Source organism: Phyllostomus hastatus, unplaced genomic scaffold, assembly GCF_019186645.2.
Source record: "Phyllostomus hastatus isolate PE091 unplaced genomic scaffold, TTU_PhHast_1.1 phas_contig_524, whole genome shotgun sequence".
Lineage (NCBI taxonomy): Eukaryota > Metazoa > Chordata > Mammalia > Chiroptera > Phyllostomidae > Phyllostomus > Phyllostomus hastatus.
The window spans coordinates 1419826-1442187 of record NW_025333900.1 but is presented as its reverse complement, the minus strand read 5'-3'; positions in this window follow the sequence as shown (position 1 = coordinate 1442187).

Below are 22362 nucleotides of genomic sequence, written 5' to 3'. Positions count from 1 at the left end.
TTTCCTCACTTATGGGAGTAGGGGGAAGGGGAGGATTCAAATGTGGACCCATTTCCAATACTGAAGAGAACCCATAATTGTTTCTTCTGCCTTCTCCCTGCTTGCCCTTCACTTCTAGAATCAAAAGGACAGATTTTATCCCAACACCGAATTTGTGGACCTGAGCACACTTGGGTCCCCTGAGTGTCCCTGGAAGTCACCACAGTTGGGGAGACAGTAACAGCAGCAGTATCAGTTTCATAATAAGATCTGGCCCCTAAAGAGCCACCGCAGCAAGAGCTGGAGATGGGGGAGAGGCAGGAACCCTCCCTCCCTCCCACACCCACACCCAGAAAGGCCTCCACCCAACCCCCAGGGACCTGGGCCCTCTGCTTCCTCCCAGTGCTTACTTCAGCCCAGCCCAGCCCTGGGGATGTGGGAGGGCTTAGCTGCTCCTAGGACTGGGTGGAATCAAGTAGGAAGCCAGTTCTGTGCCCCTCAACTCTGGCCAGTGTGTTCCAACCTCCTCTCCCCAGAAGACCACAGGGACAGCAGAGGAGAGCTGACATCACATTCACAGGATCCAAGCTTCCCCTGAGAAGGGAAAATTGGCATGGGAAATGTATCTTGGCAGGGATCCCCCTATACCCTTTCTTTAACCTCCTGGCAACTTTGACAAAACACTGGTCCCAGTCAGGACCAACTTGTCCTAAGCCCTTCATCAGAAATGAAGGTCGTCACCCTTTCCAGTATCCCTGGGTCCAGCCTGGGCTACCCCGCAGCTGAGAAGCCCTTGTCTCCACAGCCACCCCCACCTTGATAAGGCTGCCCTTGCAGGTGCCAGTAGCACCCAACAGTCAGGTGAAGAAGTGAAGCAAAATGAAACTACCCACACGCCTTCCCACAGCCCTCCCTCTACTTGTCTCCCATCTGTGTCATCCTGTGAAATCCTGTGAAAGTATTTTAATTATAAAAACAGAAAATGGGTGGCAGTGATGTGTCCCTAAACCCCTTACCCTGGGCCTTCTAGGGCTCTGCTAAAATGTACAGGCTTTCAGACCTGGAAGGATCCCTTTGATTCAAGTACAATTTGGGCCCATCTCTTTGAACCCTGAGTTTCCAACATGTGTACGGGTGTGTATGTATTTGTACGGCTATATCCATTTCTATTTCTTTGTGTATCATGCTAGAGTGATGATATCTGCCTTCTCTGTCTATCTCCCATCTCCACTTCTTGTGGCATCCTCTTCTTCCTACTGTAAAAGGGAGGGGAAGCCCCTTTTAAGCCCAGAGAAGGCAGCTATGGCACTGCCAGGCAGCTGCCCAGCAAGTAAGTTTCCCAAGAAGCAAGAGAAGAAGGGAGAAAGAAGCCCAACCAACCAGTTTTACAAGCTAGATGTTCCCACCTCTCCTCTTGAAGTATTGCTGGTGAGGGAGGTAGGAGAGGAGGAGGTTAAAAGAGTTGGACAAAGGAATAAATGTGGAGATCCCACCTCCCTCCCCATCCCCCAACTCTTCCAAGATCTAGAAAGGGAAAGGCTCTTTGTAGCCATAGTCTACCTCAGAGACAAAAGGGAAGGGACAGAAGAGGAAAAGAAGATGGCTTTTCCCCCCAACCAAACAGTTTGCTGTTACTGCTTTTCTTTTGTTGTTACACTTGAATACTAGAAACTATTTGATAAAGGTATTTTTATGTTTCTTTCTGTATCCCTTGCTATGTATTAATAGATATCTATAAATAAAACACCGTGAGCCCCAAATACAGATATTACACAGTAGCAAAGTGTGCTGTTTTTAGCACTCTTCAGCTTTGCTCTTTCTCAACTTTTGCGTAATAAAGTTTGCAACTTTGCCAAGCCAATAAATCTGGTGTGAGATGTTGCATTTAGCTCAGCAAAAAGAACAGCCATTAGATTGTTTGGTGACAGCACAAAGAATGGGGAACTAGTTTACTGCAGGCACAGTGAGGCTATCCCTGCCATGAGACCTAGTTCAGGCATACAGAACTATTGACTGCTTCACATTTCTACTTTGCATAGTGCTGCTGTGAATGACTGCGCACTGCAGACACTGCTCGGGGTGTCATGAACAAACACAGCTTCTCCCCACAGCTCAGAACAGAATGGTGGATTTAGCACAGGAACAGAATGACGTTCAGGATAGATTTGTTTCATGCACTTTAAAAACATACAACGTATGCAACTCCAATTCCTTGGCCCTTTCATCCATAAGACAATAACAGATAGCAAGTGCTTAGTTTAAAAGAATATACCCAGGTCTTTAACCTAGTATTCCTTAAACCTTAGTCATTCATAAACCTCTTTCACAACTTTGCCATATTTGTGTGTGACACTCATACATTTTTAATGAGTAATTTTCCATCCAACTTCCTTTACTTGAATAATTTTAAGGAGGCTTATTATCACTACTATCCTAAGCAATATACATGACATCATGGTTTGTATGGTTAAATAACATACATAATGATGTGGTTAAACAATGTACATAAATCATAATATAATGATATAATACAATACATGTTAAAATGAATATAATTGTGTGTTCATTAAACTATTGGAAATAAAAAATATTTGACCATGCACCTTATAAACCAACACCAGCACATTTACCATTCTTGAGGAACACTGTTCCTTCCACCCCAATGTCTTATACCTTATTAGTTTGAGAATTAAGCCTTGCCCTGGTTGGTGTGGCTCAGTAGATTGAGTGTAGGCCTGTGAACCAAAAGGTTGACAGTTCGATGCCCAGTCAAGGAACATGCCTGGGGTGTGGGCCAGGTCCCCAGTTGGGGGCCTGTGAGAAGCAATCTACGGATCTGTCTATCACATGAGGACATTTCCCTTCCTCTCTTTCTCCCTCTCTTCTCTAAAAATAGATAAATAACATTTTTAAAAAGATTTAAGCCTTAGTTTAATTCTTTTCTCTGACCTCAACTTTCCAAGATAGCCTCCAACTATTCTACATCAAAACTGTCATATGGATGCACCTCAAAGAAACAGAAGTTCTGACATCCAGAATCCAGAAAAATGAAGAGTTTATAAATGAAAAACTTTCCAGTTGATACTTCCCTTTGGCTTATCACTTCAATATTGGTGGTTGTTCTTTATTATATTTTCAAACCCTTATCCTGAACTTAAATATTCTTTCTAGTGTTTTCACTGACAACACACACATACACAAACACAAACACTCCCCCCCACACACACCCATCTATAGCTATAGATCAGAATGGGAACATAATTTTAATATGTCATACAGCAGAGACTATAAATATGTGATGGCCTCTTCTTTTTTTTTAATTGTTATATACTTATTTATATTTAGAAGGAGTGGAATGAAGGAAAAAAGAGAGAAACATCCATGGGAAAGCAAACCATCAATTGGCAGTCTCTTGTCTGTGCATTGACCAGGACCAAGCCTTCAATCCATGCTTGTGCCCTGACTAGGAATCAAAATGGCAACCTTTCAATTTGCAGGACCATGCCAAACAGAGCCACACTAATCAGGGCCATATTTTTTTCTTTAATTTTAATCCTATGTCATTTATGGCAAGTGGAACAAAAGGGATTCTGATGAAGGGGGTTAAAAAATGACAGCTTGCCCTGACCAGTGTGGGTCAGTTGGTTGGGAGTCATCTCAACAAAGTGAAAGGTCACCAGTTTGATTCCCAGTCAGACACATGCCTAGATATTGGGTGCAGTCCCTGGTCAGGGCACGTTCAAAAGATAACTAATTGATTTTCAATGTTTCTCACATCAAAGTCTCTCTCCCTCTTTCTTCCTCTGTTCCCCTCTCTAAAAAATAAAAGTTCAGACTTCTGGGAAAGTTGAAGCATAGGTAAACACCGCTTGCCTCTTCACACTACCGCATCAAAATATGTAGAACAACCATCACTCAGAACCAGCAAAAATCTAGTTGAACAGAAGTCTGACAACTACAGAAATAAAGAAACCACATCCATGCAGAATAGTGGAGATGGGGGAGAGATGTGGAACAGGCTGGTCCCACATCCACATGTGGTGGGTAAAAATTCACAAGGATACCTTGGGAGTGAGGAGTTCTAGCCCCACAGCAGGCACCCCCAGCCCAGGGTTCCAGTGCCAGGAAGATAAGTCCCCATAAATTCTGGCTGCAAAACCCAGCAGGAACTCAGTCAATGGAAGAAATTTCTGGAGTCCCAGGCAGTTCCTCTTAAAGGACCCACACACAAAGACTTACTCAGACACATTCCCTCTGAGCTCCAACGTCAGGTAGTAGAAAGGCTACCAGATGAAAAGCACCAGTGGAATACAAGGAGAAAGTGAAGTGTCTGACATAAAAACTGGAGCTGGCAGGTAGCTTTCACCCAAAAAGAAAGATGGGCAGAGGCCTTGTCCCTTTTCTGAATCCTCCCCACCCTTCATAGAGTCACAGAGCTGGCAGGCTAGTACTATATCTGAGACTCCATCAACCTGGCTAGCACTGTTTGCCCTACCTTGGAGATCCCCAGAGACTCCATTCTACCCAACTTAACAGCTCACACAAGCTGCTTTTCCATATGAATGGCTAGTCTTTGGTCATGTTTCACAACTTCCTAAATCCTTTGAAACATGACACAGTCAGCCTCAAAGAGCCCACAGCTCCCCCACCTTGCCCACGCCCCATAGATCTTGCTAAGTGGCCCTAGGCCCGACACTAGTAACAACCAGCCTAGATTCACAGCTCGGCTTTGCCTGAGAATTTCCAAGCCCAAAACAAGTAGCAACCATCTTAGATTACTTTGTAGCTCAGGCAGGTGGCTCCAGGCAAAACACAGATGGAGGCTAATCTTGGCCTGCACCACCCAGGAAACCCCAGAACTTGTGCATCCAGTGAATAACTACAGACCATGTTGGAATATCACCACCCTGCCCCTGCACAGCTGATCTTCCATGGAGGGTAGAGATTGGTGGTCAGTGGTCAGGACCAGCCTTTGTAGCTGACTGGCTTGGGTAAATCCCTCCCATTGACCTGCCAAGAACAATCAAGTCTCAACTACAAGAGGAAGGTGTACTCAGCCCACACAGAGAGCACACCTCAAGTTCCCAGCTTAGGTGATAGGGGAGGGTGTGCCACTGGACCCTACAAGACACCTACTACATTAGGCCATGCTGCCAAGACAGGGAGTCACAACAGCTCTACCTATTACATAGAAACAAACACAGGGAGGCTGCCAAAATGAGGAGACAAAGAAATGTGGTCCAAATGAAAGAACAGATCAAAACTCAAACAAAAAGAACTAAACAAAATGGAGATAAGCAATCTTTCAGATGCAGAGTTCAAAACAGTGTTTTTAAGGATACTCAAGGAACTTAGTGAGGACCTAAACAGCATAAAAAAGATCCATTCAGAAATGAAGGATACACTAACTGAAATAAAGAACAATTTACAAGGGAACAACAACAGAGTGGATGAAGCCGAGAATCAAATCAATGATTTGAAACATAAGGAAGCAAAAAACAGCCAATCAGAACAAAAAGAAAAAAGAATCCAAAAAATAAGGATAGTGTAAGTAGGCTCTGGGGATGACTTCAAACACTCCAACAGTCGTATCATAGGGGTGTCAGAAGATGAGGAGAAAAAGTAAGAAATTGGAAATCTATTTTAAAAAAATAATGAAATAGACATGCAAGTCCAGGAAGCACAGAGTCCCAGACAAGATGGATGCAAAAGAGACCTACTTAAGACATTTCATAATTAAAATTCCAAAGGTTAAAAATAATGATAGAATCTCAAAAACAGTAAGAGCAAAGCAGTTAGTTACCTACAGGGGAGCTCCTATAAGACTGTAACTGATTTCTCAAAAGAAACTTTGTAGGCTAGAAGGGATTGGCAAGAAATATTCAAAGTCATGAAAAGCAAGGACCTATAGACAAGATTGTTCTACCTGGCAAAGCTATCATTTAAAATCAAAGGGCAGATAAGGAGCTTCTCAGACAAGAAAAAAGTAAAACAGTTCATCATCACCACACCATTATTATATGAAATGTTAAGGGGACTTATTTAAGAAAAGAACTCTAAAACTCTGAACATTAAAATGGCAATACATACATATCTGTCAACAATTGAATCTAAAAAACAAACTAAGCAAACAAGAAGAACAGAGATGGAATCATGGATACAGAGAGTGTTTTGATGGTTACCAGATGGGAGGGGGTGTGTGTGGGATGGGTGAAGTGGTGAGGGGATTAAGAAGTACAGATAGGTAGTTAGAGAATAGCAACGGAGATGTAAAATACAGTACAGGAAATGGAGCAGCGAAAGGAGTTATACACATGACGCATGGACAAGATGGGCTGCCAGAGAGAGTGGGGGTCGCTGGGTAGAAAGGGACAAAGGGAAAAAAATTGAGACAGCTGTAACAGTATAATCAATAAAATATAATAAATAAATAAAACCTTTGTAAGTAAACAAATAAATAGATGACCACTTGAGGGTGAGTGGAGTGCTGTCAAGTCATTTCATTAAACCTGATTTATGCAGTCATTCTAGACAGGCTTCCCTTCCATGTGTTTGAATGGAATGGTAAAAGAAACAAATTCTGGAGGGCAGGTGTCATGTAAATATGCTTACCTTTATGTTTTTCTAAGTTAATTTCGTGTTTGTGACATTCAGTAAGCTGACTCTGGTTTTAAGTCCACTGCTACCAGACACTTCACATGACTTCCTTTAATTTAATTCTGATTGTGTATTTCTTTTTATTTTTAAAGAGATTGTTATTATTATTATTTTTGGAATGGTTGTTGCCAAAGGTTAGGGATGGGAAATGGGGAAAATGAGAGGATGTTGCTCAAAATTCCAGTTAGAAGATGAATAACTCTGGGGTATCTTATACTCAAAGTTGTGAATATAGTTAGAAATACCATTTTATATATTTTAAAGATGCTAAGGGAGTAGGTCTTCAATGTTCTCACCATAAAACCATATGGTTTTAACCATATGGTTCTCACCATAAAAGTAAAATGGTAATTATGTGATATGATGGAGCAACAATCATTTGCAATATATAAATATATCAAATCAACATGTTGTACACCTGAAACTTACACAATGTTATATATCAATTACATCCCAATAGAGTTGAAAAATAAGTTTCTTTCCCACCTCATATATAATGGCAATAAGTAAGCCAAAGTTCTTAGCTCTTTCTTAACATCTGTGTAATAAAAGGTCTTTGGTGTCCTGCTGAAATTTAAAAAGATACCCTAGGAAAGTAGCAAGAAAATGATTATTTGAAATTCATTTTCATATTAGAAATCTGAAACCAGAAAGCTTCTATTATTCAATTTCTTTAATTTCATGTGCATCTATGTTTATTGAGCTCCCTTTTGGTGTCAAACATAATTTTAGGTACTTATACCCAAGTTAATATACTGACATGGCATTAATAAAAGCCACCAGGGAAAAATCAACATGAAAGTGGAGGGGAGGACAATCAATGAAGTGAAGAAAGATTAGGTACTGATAAGGAAGAGAGGGCTATGATAAAACTAGGTACTAAATGATTCAAGAAATAATCTTGGAATGAAAGAGGCCGAATGGAGGCTTTAAAGGAAAGCAGGAAAAATCTTCAAAGACAAGAAGAATTAGGAGCTGTGGCCAAGGCCAGGAAATGGCTAAGAGGGGTGGGAAATTTTAATGAGACATTTTGGTTTTGGGATTTACAGTTTCAGTAGGACCAGATGGCCAATGATAATGTAGGTGATATGTGTGGTTACTATTTCTAATATCTCTGTAATGTGCCAGTAGAATATAAAATGTCTATAGTTTTCACACTGTGATTTTTGAAGTCTTAAGGATGAACATGGGCCACTAAAAGGAAAAGCCATAGGAACCATGAAGAATTCTTCTTAGTACATAAGCTCAAATGATTCTGACAGTTCATTGTGTGGACCATGTCACCATTAGAAGGTCTGGATTATGTTTGTATTAAAAATATTAAATGAATTAAAAATATTCCCACATTTTGCAAGTCTCCTTTTTGGACTCAGCCATTTGCAAGTGGAAAATATCCCTGCTGCAGTTTTCTAAAAGTTCTGTGTCTTTCTACTTGTCTTCTTGTCTTTCTTCCTTGTATGAGAAAAGATATAATACAAGAATTAATTTTATTATACCTACCTGCTGCCTACCTACAAATATTTCAAACCTCCCTCTCTAGACTATAATTTTAAAAAGGGGAAATTTTTCTTTAAGTAATTTTTTTCTCATGAGTATGCAGGAATGAAAGAGAGAGAGAATTTATTACTGGTTGTCATCATAAAAAATGGGGGAAAAGTGTTTTTTTAAAGGGACATTTGGATTCATTTAAAAATGCAAATGTAATTTCACAAGGTCCAGAATATATTTAATGCTAAGGATTTTGTTTGGTTTAGTATTTGCACTTTTCTCCATTTTTTTATGAAAACAACAACAACAACAAACATTGGAGTCATTGCAAGAAGAATTTTCCTTGATTGGTGTCTTTAAAATTATTTTTTCTGTGAAACTTAAAAAAATCCTGCATACCTTTAGTGAATATTATTTAATATGTATTGATTATTGTCTTTAAGTATAGTTTTTACTAAGAATAGTGAAATAAGAATACTTCAATGACTTTTGAGTCATTTCTTTCCTATGTGTAATTCACAAGAGCAAAGAATATGGAGTGATGACATTGTGTTTGTTTGCTACCTTATGTCAATTTATCTTAGAGAAATATGGGGAAAGAAAAACAAAATGAAAAGAAGGAATATAGGAGGCATCTGCTGATGACTGAAGCTCGGGCCGTTGCAGGACTTCAGAGATAGCAGTACTGAAGACCCACTCTAAACAAAGGAGGGTAGGTGGAGAGGACTTGGGGGAGGAGGAGAAGGGGATGAGCAGGGGCATGAGGAGGAGGGTAAAGATCAGACATGAAGTCCTGGCCCAGTTCTCAGCCCTCCTCCTTCCTGGGATGTGAGGGAAGCAGAGACACATGAGTTAGAGAATCTTGAAACTGATAATGTTCATGCGAAGCATATTATCTTGTTACAAAGTGGAAAAGATCTTGTGAACTGCAAAGTAGTTCATCTAAAGAATTTTTTTCCAAAGTTGTTTCAAGACTTGTCAGGGAGGGTTAACTAACATTTTTTAGATAAAGCATTTTACAGCATTGTTTCTTTCTGACTGTTCTTTCTCCCCCAACATCTATTCTATTTTTGTACATTATCTGGAAGAAACTATCTTTTTGGACTACTGACCAGGTCTCTGCACCAGCAGCCTCCTTTTCCTCAGTTCTCTCCCATACCCCTACTCTTTCCAAGGAGCATTTTGCCACTTGATGACTTGGATCAGACAACGTGGGACAACGATCACAGGTTTTCAATGCACAGAGACTTCCAACCAATCACTCACCTTCCCTCTTTAATTGGTTAACATCTTCTATATATGTAGATGAAGACATGTGTTGCTTTTCCCTTGCTCTCAGAGGATGCCTGGGAAACAGCTAAGATAGTTAAATCCTAATTATGCTTTTTAGTTTCTTTCAATCAAATTTACTTGATTCCTTTCACTTAAAGATGATATAATATTGGTACAAAAGCCTAGATACATAACATAAGAAGTGATAAGTAGTAAATTCTCAGTAATTTTTCAAGAGGTTTGATCCCTTCCAGGAAACCCAGAATCTAAAAAGGGCAACTACTTCTGGAGTAGCCTCCACCCAACTTAAGAACAAGAACAAAAAGAACATTTTAGAAAAGTAGAACTTAACTGGCGAAAGTGCCCATTTTATATTTTAGTCAGAAGGTCAAGTTATAGAACACCCAATTCTTAGGAAAGTGAAACTCTTAATAATGGCATAGTCCAAATATAAGTTATACAACTCGTCAGAAACTAGTGTCAACTTATTAAATGACCCCTTACTTCGACAAAGTACTTAGCCTCCCTCTACCTGCCTTTCCCCATTATAAAATGAGAAAATAGTATCCATCAGCCCCTTGGCCAAGATGCACAAATGAAAGTGGTTAGTTCAGGCTATATGTCAAAGGATGGAAACAACCACGTCAACTGGAAAAGTTTAATTAGCAAAGTATACAGGGATCCACATGCAATTCTTTTTAAGGCAAGGATACAGGGTGTGGGGGGACGAAAAAACAAAACATCTCCAAGTAGAGAATATAAAATAAATATAAAAAGGGGCCAAGGAAAAACAGTTTTATAGACATTCTGTTGCTGGGTGTTGTCTGGGAGGAAATGCTTAATATCAAAATTTTAAGTAATGGTAGAGATCTTCAATTTGAAAAGTCAAAAAAAAAAACCAAAAAACAAACCCTGAAACACAAGGGATTGTGTAACACATGTCTGAAAGAGGAAGGGGAAGGTCATCAGGATGAAGATACGTTCTGAGGCTGAGCACATCAGATTTTCCAAATTTTAGCTGAAAATCTGAGACTCAAGCTATACAGTGGGCAGTGGAAAACATATAGCTTGTAAATATCTAAAAAGGGAAAAATATTATCTGAATCAAAAAGTTCCTTTCACTTTGACTGTAATTGTTTTTTTTAAATGAGATGAAATTTATTATAGAAATTTTGTATAACAAATAGAGATACTTTAGAGAGCTTTAGAGATACCAAACCAATTATATATAAAGCAAAACACTAAAATGCCTTAAGTAAGAAAATAGAGAATGAAAAATTTCAATTTTCCAATTTATGACCATGTTAAGGACAAAGTTGTCAAATATGCAACTCATCAGTGTCTGTTAAAGGTTAATGTGGAGCATAAAATTATTACTTTCAAAAGAATATGCTATTAACAAGATTAAGTTACCATAGTATATAAAGGAAGAAATTTTCTCTCCTGATTGTACATTTTTATACTGAAAGTCACCTCCACACTGAAAAAGCGGAATTGGTGCTGCTCGTGTTCGCTGAGAATGTCCTTTTATTGTTCTGCTTAATTTTCTTTTTTAGTAAGCTTCTGTTCGCTCTAGAAACAAGTTCTTTTTTCTTTTATTTTATTGCAAAACTGTTTTTTCACGGATAGATTGAAGCCATCTTTACATCCGTACTTGATTATATTCCCTTCCTCGCATTTTCTAATGTAGGTTTTTTAAAAGCAACACTAACAAGGCCTCTTCCTGCTTATTTGTGGAGATTTCTATCATTTTTCTTCTTTGTCAAAATTGTGTTTGGATATTTTATAGTTACACTTTTTGAGTTGCAGTTTTAGTTTCCCTTTCTTTTTGAACAGTTTCTGTTTCACAATCTCTGAAGGTTTATAACTAGTTTTTACTGTAAATTTTGTAACCTCTTTTCCAGGATTCTATGCTATCTATCTGCCTTCATTCTAGACTTTCATTCTCTCATTGTTGAGAGGAATAATAGGTCATAGTTTCACTTAAGGTTCTTAGTTATTTTCATTTCTCCAGCCAGATTCAAATTTTCCTAATGGCAGCTTTATGAGAAATGACTGTGCAAGTAAATACCATTGCCGAGCAAAAGCGTGTAAACTGATTAATAAGAAGAAATCTGTTCTCACTACCCTTGCGTAACAAAATTTAACCAAAACCAGCCTGACCCTGATCTCTCTCTGGCCCTGCCCCCATCCTTCCAGCTTCTCCCTTTTGTGGGTACCACTTTAGCTCCTGGCTTCTTATACAGGCTCCTCCATCCTACTACCCAACACTTCATCCCTAGTTTCCAGTTCCTCTCTACCTTGCAGGTCCAACGCTCCCCTCTCCACCCCACCCCTCCCCAAACTGATTACTCAACACCACACTTCTCTGGATAGTTTCTAGAGTATACAAATTTCAGGCCATTCCCACCTCCTTTTCTAGAGATCATGTTCAAATGACACATCTCCCTTCCCTGTGTGCTGTCGTGAAAAGAGCACTGAGCTTCAGTTGCAAATCAAATCTGCACTGCTGAGTAAAAAGACAGCACTCCTGTCTTCTTAGATCTTTAAGGTAATGGGAGAGACAGCCAAAGAAGTAAACAGATAAACAAATGAATATTGACAAGGCCCGCTAAGGGCTATAGGTGCTGGGGCTACAATGTTTTTCTGACTGCTAAATTGAGAGTTGTGCTGCAAGCACTATGGAGAAAAGAGGGAAAAATAAAAGCATGCAAATTCAGATGGAAAGGCAGAGTTCTTTCCAAAAAAACAGGTCAAGTGCTAAACTTTATGAAGGATTCCAGTTTCCAAGGTGGTTTTCAAAAGAGATTTTTAAATGTAGAATATAAAGGAAAAGCAAATATATAGTACATGGGATAGATTTTAAAAAATAAATGTATGGTATACATGTCTTAAATGTAAAGGTGCCTGTGGCTGTGACTAGTTTAAGGAGGGACAGCGGCCAGGCATCAGGGATGGGAGCTGCCCTGAGATGTGGTTGTAACCCTGCAGGATGACGGTGCCTTCGAGAGCTGCTGGCACAATTCAAGGAAAGGAAGGAAAATGGCTGGTACCCATGGGCCTGAGAAAAGCAGAGATCCCTGAGAACTCATGTCATTTGCTGAAGTGTAATCCGGAGAAAATATTCAGTGAGGTTACCTTAGCCATTATTGTAAACAGTAGGGGTTGCCAACAAACTTTGTGAGCTGTAAGCCATCCAGGTAACTATCCCAACAATGAGTATTTGGGGGATAACTGGCTAACTGGGGCCTTCTGCTTCTCCTCCTCGATACTTTTGGCTAGTTCTTAATGGGGAGAAAAGAAGAAATAGAATTTAAATCAGTTAATTTTCTAACTCATTAAGTGTTCCTGTGAAGAATTACATACAGAGGAAATTAGACTAATGATTAGCAATCTAAGAAGAGGAAAATCTAAATTTTAACATATTTCAAATCCCAGTCCCTCATTCCTCATCATTCCAGGTAATTGAGAGTCCAAAAGTGAAATTCACTTGTCTGTCCTCCAAATTCTGCCTTGGTGATGGGCGTGGAGTGGTGGGATGATCACAGCATCTCATTGGCAGTGAACCCCAGCTCTACTACCTCCCAGATTCTATTCCTGCATCTGGAAGAGGCAGGTGGCAATCCCAATCTGGAAACCCTTGGCATCTGTCACACTCTTGTCTTCTGAGGTCCTCAACCTCCTGGGCTGACCCAACTCCATATCTTTTGCAGGCTTCTTTTCTCTTACCAACTCCAGAAATATTGGAATTTCCCCAGGTTCTGCCCTTGCTCCTTTTCTTTTCTTACCCAATAGTTGCCTCTTGGGTTAGTGTGTGTGTGTGTGTGTGTGTGTGTATGTGTGTGTGTGTATAAGACCTCTATGAACTGACCACTCCTAAATTTATTTCTCACTAATTATGTAACCTTGGGCAAACTATATTTATCCTTCTTCCATTTCCATTTCCTCATTTATTAAATATGAAAAAAGTGACACTTAACATCACAGTGTTGGTGTGAGTACTAAATGAGTTCATACATGTAAAGCCTATAGAATAGTACCAGGCACACAGTTAATGCTCTATAAATGTTAGCTGTGGTGTAACTACCACTCTCCAGGTTTCCCAAGCCAGAAATGTACAAGTCATCCTTGATACCTGAACTTCTTCCTCCTCACCTTCCTAATTGTATCAAGTCTACCTTCTAGCAGCCTTTCCACTGGTTGGCCTTGTGACTAGCCTCCTGCTTCTAGTCTCTCTCCAAAATTCATTCAAGACATTGCAAGACAAGTAAGTTTATTTTATAACTTACTAGAAGTTCCAATAAAAAGTTTCTTAGGGAAATAATTAGGCTAACAACCAGCATAATAATGGGGAGATCATATAAATTTCCATTTATAGCAAGGTCCCTGTACCTCATTCCTTACCATTGCAGATAATCAAAAGTGCAAAAATAAAAAAAAATAATAATTATGTCTTTATACAAACTGTTGACAGAATTATTTTTGGAAAATGCAAACTAATTCTATTTTTCCCCCCACTTTAAATTTTGTACTGCTTCTGTAGTCATCAAGATTAATTTAAAATCTTTCAAATGGCCTTGCTCCCCAGCCATATGTATTCCAGCAATGTCCTTGAACTTGTCAAGCTCTTTCTTGCCTCTAGAAGCCTCCTCCTGTTTTCCCTTCTTCCTGCTGTGGATCTGTCCCTTCACTTCTGTACTGATGTTTCAAGACCCCAAGTCACTCCAAAACCCCTCCTTATACATATTTGTTAAGCCTAGTCTAACTGCTTTTACTAAGGCTTGTCATCCTTTGTCTAAGATTAAGTGTAGGTGCCCGTCCTAAGTGCTCCTACATAATAACTCTGTGCAGACTGCCTGCATGACACTTATTATACCCAATTATAATCACTGGTTGTTCTCCTGCCTCACCTTCTAGACTGTAAATTCCTTGGCATAAAGGAATGCACTTTATTCATCTTTGTTTTTCAGCTCTGCACAGTAAATTTTAGAAAGTACTAAGTACAATGCATTTTTAAATGTAAGTTGAATTAATAATGAACATAAAGTTCCCAACATAATGTCTGTACCAACAGTCACTTAGTTTTCTACCTTTTCCCCTGATGGAAAATGCCAGCTGAATAAAAATTTCCCCACCTAGGAAGAGCAATATCTTTGTATAAATAACAAAACTCTTTATGTGTTGGAATCCTTCAATTGCACAGACGAATGCACACACAAACCAAGCCCCTCTTGAGTCCTCAGTTTGCACTTTAACCATCTAAGAAGGGAGATTTGGATGTAAGTCCTCTGCCCTCTAAATGTTCCTATCACCCTTCCAAAAATAGCATTTGTTTAGCCTACCTGAAAGTGTTTGCCCTGGATCCTGTTTGAAGAAAGTGGGGAATTTTATATTTATATGATAAGTTATCATCTTCATGGTCAAATCCAAAGGTTGTGGGAGACTGAGGTTTGGTTACAGTAGAGAAGAAAATTACTAATTGCAGATCTGCTGTGTCAAGTAAAAAATGTCTATTTTAATCAGAGTTTTATAACAAAAGAAATATGTGCCAGATCTGATATTTACTAGCAATTTGTTTTTTGGACAGTTGATTAGTCTCTCTGAGCCTCAGTTTCCACAGAGGCCAAGAGGATACCTGACTAGCTATAATGACAGTCAAATAAGACAAAGATTTTTGAAGCACTTGACACAGTGCCTGGCCCAAAGTAGGTGTATAAATGATTTGAGTTCATTCTGGAAATACTGATGTGGAATCTCTTGTGGGCCAGGCAGTATTCTAGATGCCGGTAATACATGAGCAACAGAGTCCCTGAGCTCATATCCTTCAATTCTAACTGGGAAAGAAACACAAGAAATAAGAATTTGGGCTGAAATGTAATCAACATTTTGAAAATAGGTTGGTACTTTTTCCATCAGAGAACAATCATCTTTTATTGAGTCTTTCCAAGATTCATTAAACATGCCCGATGTATATCAATTATATCACAGGGCTCTGTACTAATATGCAACTAATTTGCTCTTGTACTCAGTCTGTCTCCATTGCACTCTGCCAAGAAGTCAAAGAGCCTGTTATTAAAAGTCCTTATTGCAAATTGCCTCACAGTCCTCCAAGTTTTAATTCTTATCTATATCTAAATGAAATACATTAGAATTAATTGCATCTCAAACTCCATTTTTTTCTGGTCTAATACGTCTTATAGAGTACAGTGTACATATTTATAATTCACTTGTCAAAAGACAATGCCTTTAAGCACAATGCACGTGCACCAAATACCTGCTTCTAAGGGCAGAAGGTTGATTGTTTTTTAATATTGCAATGAAGGCCAAGTGATGATAACATGAAGTTTCATCCAGATAAAGTATAAGCCAAGTACAACAGGTGCATAAGAAATAACTCTGCCCCTTATTTAGTGTCCCATCCCCCTCATCCAGTGGTATTTCTTAACAGAGACCATCCTTTTTAGTGTATGATCACTTCACACTTCCCATGAAATTAGTTAGCTCTTTTTTCTTTATTTTCCACATTAGATTTTCTTCATAGCTCCTGTTCTCTTTTTTCCACATTTTTATTGTATTTTTTCCATTACCATTTAGTCCCCTTACATGCTCCACACCTCCACCCATAATCACCACACTTGTCCATGTCCATGAGTCCTTTTTCTTTTTTTGGTCAATGCCTCATCTCCACCCTTCAGTTCTCCAGTAACCCTGACAGAAAGGGCACTAACTGAAATTCTAGGATAGCACAAGAACATCACTTGAACCATGAGTTCACTAGTCTTTCCTATGGACTGATGGCTTGGGGCAATTCAGTTCCCTGAAATTTGGAAATACCTGAACTATTGTTAGAATCAGGAATGTTGCAGCTAAACCATAACTTTAAACCATACAGTCTTGCCTACAATTCAGGTTGTACCTCTCACTAGTGTTTAAACACATTCCTTTAAAAGAAAAAACACATATTGCTAAATTCGGTATTGTCTTAAATTGTCTTTATTGTAATAGCCTTTAGCTCTATGTAAACCATTCAAATGATTCATAATATGCATGTATGAATTTACATTCCACATTTTTAAGTTTTGAGAGACACTGTGGCTTTCTTCTCTTGCTCTCCCTCCCCACCACTGAGAGAAGACCAGGATTTATAAATGTTGTGTTATACTCCAGCCATAGTAACTTACCTATAGTTCCATGAATCGGTTATGCTCTCCCATCTCATAACCTTTCACATGCCTGAAATGCACTCCACCTCTTTCTTTATTTGCCTAACCCCAACTTTTTCTTAAGACATCAGCTTTTTCAGGGAGGCCTCCTATTCCTACAGCAACAGGCAAGGAGTCCCTTCTCTGCTCCCAATGCAAAACATGTGTTCCCTTCGTAGCACTTATAACACATCAGTTCATTAACAATTTATTTCTCAGTGCTCATCACTGGACTGAAAGATTCTTGGAAGGTTGGGCTGTGTCTTTCATGCCTGGATTCCCATTAAATGAATGCAATGAGAGCAATTCAAAGGCATTTAGTAATAACTGGAATAGCACCAATCCCACCACATTTTTTCTACTTCTCCCCTTCATACCCTTTCCCTGTCTCTGCAAACTCCCTTTGGCCATCCCTGACATTCACTCTGTAGCTTTTGGGGTATCTTCTCTACTTCTTTTCCCTTTCAAATTTGTCTTTGGCACATATTCTGCAAAGGGTACAACTCAATGATTATTCAGCTCCCTTCTCCTCCTTTGTGTTTGTTCTGAGTTGTTTTGTACATATAAAAATGTAGGTAGCAGTTACAGGGTTAATGTTCCCTGAACCAGCTCTTCTTTTGGTCTCCTTTCCTCACCAAGGCCCAAATTCCAGCTTCTCTTCATCATCACATTCCTACCCCGCCTGGTCTCATATCTGAGAGAATTAACTAAAATGATGGCCTTGGTTTCTGCCTCTTCTCTGAGTACTAGTAAATTCTCTGGGGAAAAATTCTGTCAAGCAGTGACCAGTGTCTGAGTCATTGGAAAAGGGTGGTGAAGGCTCTCTCAGCCTTATATCTCACTGACCTTACACCATATCGGTTGCACTGCTCATATAGACTCTTGTTTCTGTTCCCCATCCACGTATGACCATATTTCTCTAACTTGTTTTCTCCTCTCCCCCACATTTGTCATTTAGAACACTAAAAACATGAGTTGCTACCATGGGGATGGACAACAAATATAACTAAGGCACAATCGTCATCTGTGGGCTATGAAAACAAGAAAGGTAGCTTAGTTTACCAGGAGCTACCATAACCAAGTACCAGAGATTAATTGGGTGGTTTAAACAACATAAATTTATTGTCTCACAGTTCTGAAGTCTAGAAGTCCAAGATCAAGATGCCCAGAGTTATTTTTTTTTCCTGAGACCTCTCTGCTTAGCTTGTAGATGATTGTCTTCTCCATGTGACTTCGCATGATTGTCTCTTCATATGTCTTAATTTCCTCTTTATACAAGGACACCAGTGACTGGGTTAGGGCCCATCCTGACAACCCCATTTTACTTTAATTGCCTCTTTAAAGGGTCTATTTCCAAATATAGTCACATACTGAGGTACTGGGCATTAGGGCTTTGATATGTAGATACACAGTTCAGCCTATAACAGGTAGATTCTTATTTTCATATCCTCAAAAATTTCAGATATTATTACATGTCTGTTCAGACACCTTGCTTGGCATTGGACATGGTCTGATACAAATATTCCTATAACTGAGTCAGACCTCCCATTGCTGTTGGTACCTAGGAGGCACCTAGGAAAACTCCATCCTTCTTGCAGCCTGCTGCAATACCTCCCTCCCATGTTCTTCTTGGCCTCTGCATTCCTATTGCATTCATAATGAGCCTATTGGCACAGCCCTCTATGTTCTGCTTGTTCCCTGTGTGTTAGACTCATCTCTTCAAACAAATGAAGTAGAGATGGAACAAAGTTGAAAATATGTTCATAAAGGAAATCCCCAGTTAAGAAATCAAGTGCTCTATGATATCAAATTCTATTTAAAAGGTACTATTACTAATATTATGAAACACATGGGCAAAGAAGACTGCCTTAGTCACCTTTTATTTTCCTTAAAGCCTACTACTCTCCAGCTCATCTTCTCTCTACATCTGCCATGTCTGAGGACACTGCCATGCCTTATATCTGTAACTCCCTTTCCTCAGGAATTTTCCTTCCAAACAATTAACTGAATTTAAACAAGAAACTCAAATAACATTCCCTTTTATATATTCTGTCCTCATTTTTGGGAAAAAAAACTGGTCACCATGTCTTTCAGGACTTTTACTTGAAATCCATTTGTCTATACCTCCTTCTATCACTTACATACACTGACATTCAGAGAGGTTAAGAAATTTTTCAAGTTTATACAGTTACTGAAACAATGGATTCAATCTCACATTGCTTATTCAAAACCCCATGCTCCTAATCATGAGCTCCTCCTCCTAACCACCCTGCTTCAGGTGCCTGTGTTTCTTCTCTCTTGCAAGTCATTGGAATCTTTATGGGAATATTAGTACTATCACCAGAGCTTACACATCTTAATTTTACTTTAGGAATTACTCTTTGTTCTTTAAGCAGTAGAAACTCTTGAGTGCTACAGATAAAAATAGTTATATGGAATCTATTGGTAAAACATGTTTTGTTTCCTAATGAAAATAACATTCAATGTTTTTTTTAAGATTTTATTTATTTATTTTTAGAGAGGGAAGGGAGGGAGAAAGAGAGAGAGAGAGAAACATCAATGTGCGGTTGCTGGGGGCCATGGCCTGCAACCCAGGCATGTGCCCTGACTGGGAATCGAACCTGCTAACTTTGGTTCGCAGCCCACGCTCAATCCACTGAGCTACGCTAGCCAGGGGTACATTCATTGTTTTAATGAGGTTCAAAAGACAAATAGTTCAGTTAGCTCAAACTAAGTTTAAGAATAGCTAGACCTGCCCTGGCTGGCGTAGCTCAGTGGATTGAGCGCGGGCTGGGAACCAAAGAATTGCAGGTTCGATTCCCAGTCAGGGCACATGCCTGGGTTGCAGGCCATGGCCCCCAGCAACCGCACATTGATGTTTCTCTCTCTCTCCCTCTCTTTCTCCCTCCCTTCCCTCTCTAAAACTAAATAAAGGCTTAAAAAAATTAAGAAAAAGAATAGTTAGACCTATATGATCACTTTCCCTTCCACTTATTCTAGAAATCAAGGCAAGAGTTATAATTTAAAATGCAAAAGTCAGTTCACGATGATAATTTCTTAGAAATACATTCCTTTCTTTTTTTAATGAAGAACTGGAGAGGATAGAGAAAATAATTATACTGTAATTAAGAAGCTGCTCAGAAAAGGAAAACACAGCAGAGAAATTTGAAGACAATGTAACTCTCATGAAAGATGTCCAGAATAATCCACTTAATCCTCTCTCCCAAAACCTCATAGTGTTTGTGTAACTTCAGGCCAAGCATCGATAATGGCCGAGTTGACTTATGGTGATGAAAGATTTTTCTGTGAGAACTCTGATGGTGGAAGTCAAGTATTAGAAAGACAGAAGCTTCTTTGCAAACCCAGAGTGGTAGGCTGGAAAATGTCAAAGGTGTAAAAAATGAGGTCACTCTGCCCAGCCCGTGGATGAGGGCAGAGGTAACACACAGAACTTGGGTGTGTTTCTGTTCTCCATCAATATTTTGCCTCTGTGCATCCTTTATAACAGATTCTTTTTGTGCTACTCACTCCAGGACATTCTTTCCACTGGTTTTGGTAGATGTGGTTACAGGTATAGAATACAGAATAAAACTTCTCATGAATACTGGATAAACTATGTTCAGTAGATTTATCAAAAAGATTGTATTTAGCAGGTAAAATTCAGAAATTCAAGTGTAACTGATTAAGAATCTGGAATGAGGTCCCGAGCCTCAGAGTGTTCGAGTTTCTCTGCACCTTTTTTCTCAGAAAATACAGTACTTTATTATCTACATGAAGCATTTCTCAAAATTTGGGCCATAAAACCATTAAAAATAGGTATTAACTCCAAGCTGCTAATAATTACAAGATGATAAGCCTGTCTTCTTCACAGTTATATGGTCTACTCTAAAGAGTTTTTGTGCACCACCACTGCTTTAATTACCCAGAAATAAGAAAGCACAGGTAAACACATGCACTTCCCACAACCCTACCCACTTTGAGTTATGCCCTAGGTTGAAAAATAAACATCTGGGGAAGTGAGAAAGCAAAACGTCATCAGGTGGTTGATGGAAACTTTTTATGTGTCTATTTATTTCTAAAGCGTGAGTCCTTTTTGTTCCCTTTTTTGGCATTCCTTCACTAATTTACGCTTAGCCCTTCCTCTGATCTAAAGTCAAAGGCATATCTGGGAGATTTTTGCCTTAATGAGGGAGTAAGGTTCATTCTGCTAGGAAACCAGATAAACACCTTCAATTCATGCTGACTCAAAATGTAGCCAACGTTTTACATAATCCCCGAATGCTCCCACACCTGCCTTGAGCAAATACTGCATTTTCAGTCTTTTATTGGTACACTTCAATCCTGCTCTTATCTGTGCTTTTTTAAAAAATGAACAGATAATCTTAAATCCATCCTTTTTACTGCTTCATTCTCTTTCAAAGCATTTATTCAAATTGCTTAGCTATAGGGTTTTCCCCCATGACATATTGTGCATGAAGTAAACCTTAAAAATCCCAATAAGCCTAAGTTAATTAGGTGGACCTGAGATATTTGAAACAATAGTTTACAGAGACATTTTCACAAGTTCATTCCAAACTTTCAGTGAAATCCTGAGGCTATCAGTTCAGTCCATCATTTCTGTTCATGCCTTGCGTCTCTACCCCTCAATTTCCAGAATTTCTCATCTTCAGGATGGCTAAACTCCTCTACATTCAAAGTACAAGGTGGCTCTCCCTCACATCCTTCCCTCTGACCCTCCTTTAACCCTAGCCTAAATCATGCTCTCTGGAAGCCCTGCTCTGCTGCCAAGAAGCTTTGGAACTTCTTCTTCAGGTACATTATCCTCTGCCTCATTCCAGCTGAAATCTGGGTTTCCCCTTATGACATAATTTCCCTTGTAATTCTCAAGGTGAGTCTCATTCCCCACACACCCTTTTATCAGAACCTTAGAGTATGAGCTATTGTTTGTGGCTTCCCTGTGAACTTTCAGTCTTTATCCAACAGCACCTCTTCTCCTCCTTGTCAGTTTCACATAGGGACCTGACACCCATTCATTCACAGCTTGGGAGCATCACTAGCAAAATGAAATTTTAAAATGAAACCCTTGCTATTCACCTGGGGCATGCATGCTACATAGGGTTGCCCATGGAAGCAGCTACTCTACAGTAATTCAACACTTGGGATTTCATTGTGTGCATACGTGTGTTATTTGATTTGCAGGTCACTTTGCCAGCAAACTGCTTTGTCTTCCTCTTCTCAATGTTTGTAAAGTGGTTCATTGGCTTTTCTTTTTACACCTCAGTTTTAGCTGCCTGAAGACTGCCATTTCTCTCTGGGTGTTTTCCCAATGTAGACTTCAAAAAGTGTTTCACCGATAACTTAATGAATGCAGAGTACTCCAGTAGCTAGTAACAGTCCACAAATAAGCAGAAACTTAACTCCACTTCTGATTCTGCACATACATTACCACTGCAGTGATTATCCTTGCATATAACTCTGTATGCCATCTCTCGTTATCCTCTTGGAAAAAAAAATTCTAGAAGTAAAACATGAGGTCAAAGTCCTTGAATGTTTATAGCTTTTGACACGTATTGACAACTTGCTTTCTAGAGTGGTTGTACTAATTTACACTCCACCATCACTATTTGAGTGTTTCACCACACCCTTTCCTCTTATATAATCTTTAAATAAATCTTTGCAGGGCAACCAGCCCATATTGGAACAGAATGATCTAGGATCCTGCTGGGGGGCGGGGTGGGGAGGGGCGGCAGGGGAGGTGATCTAA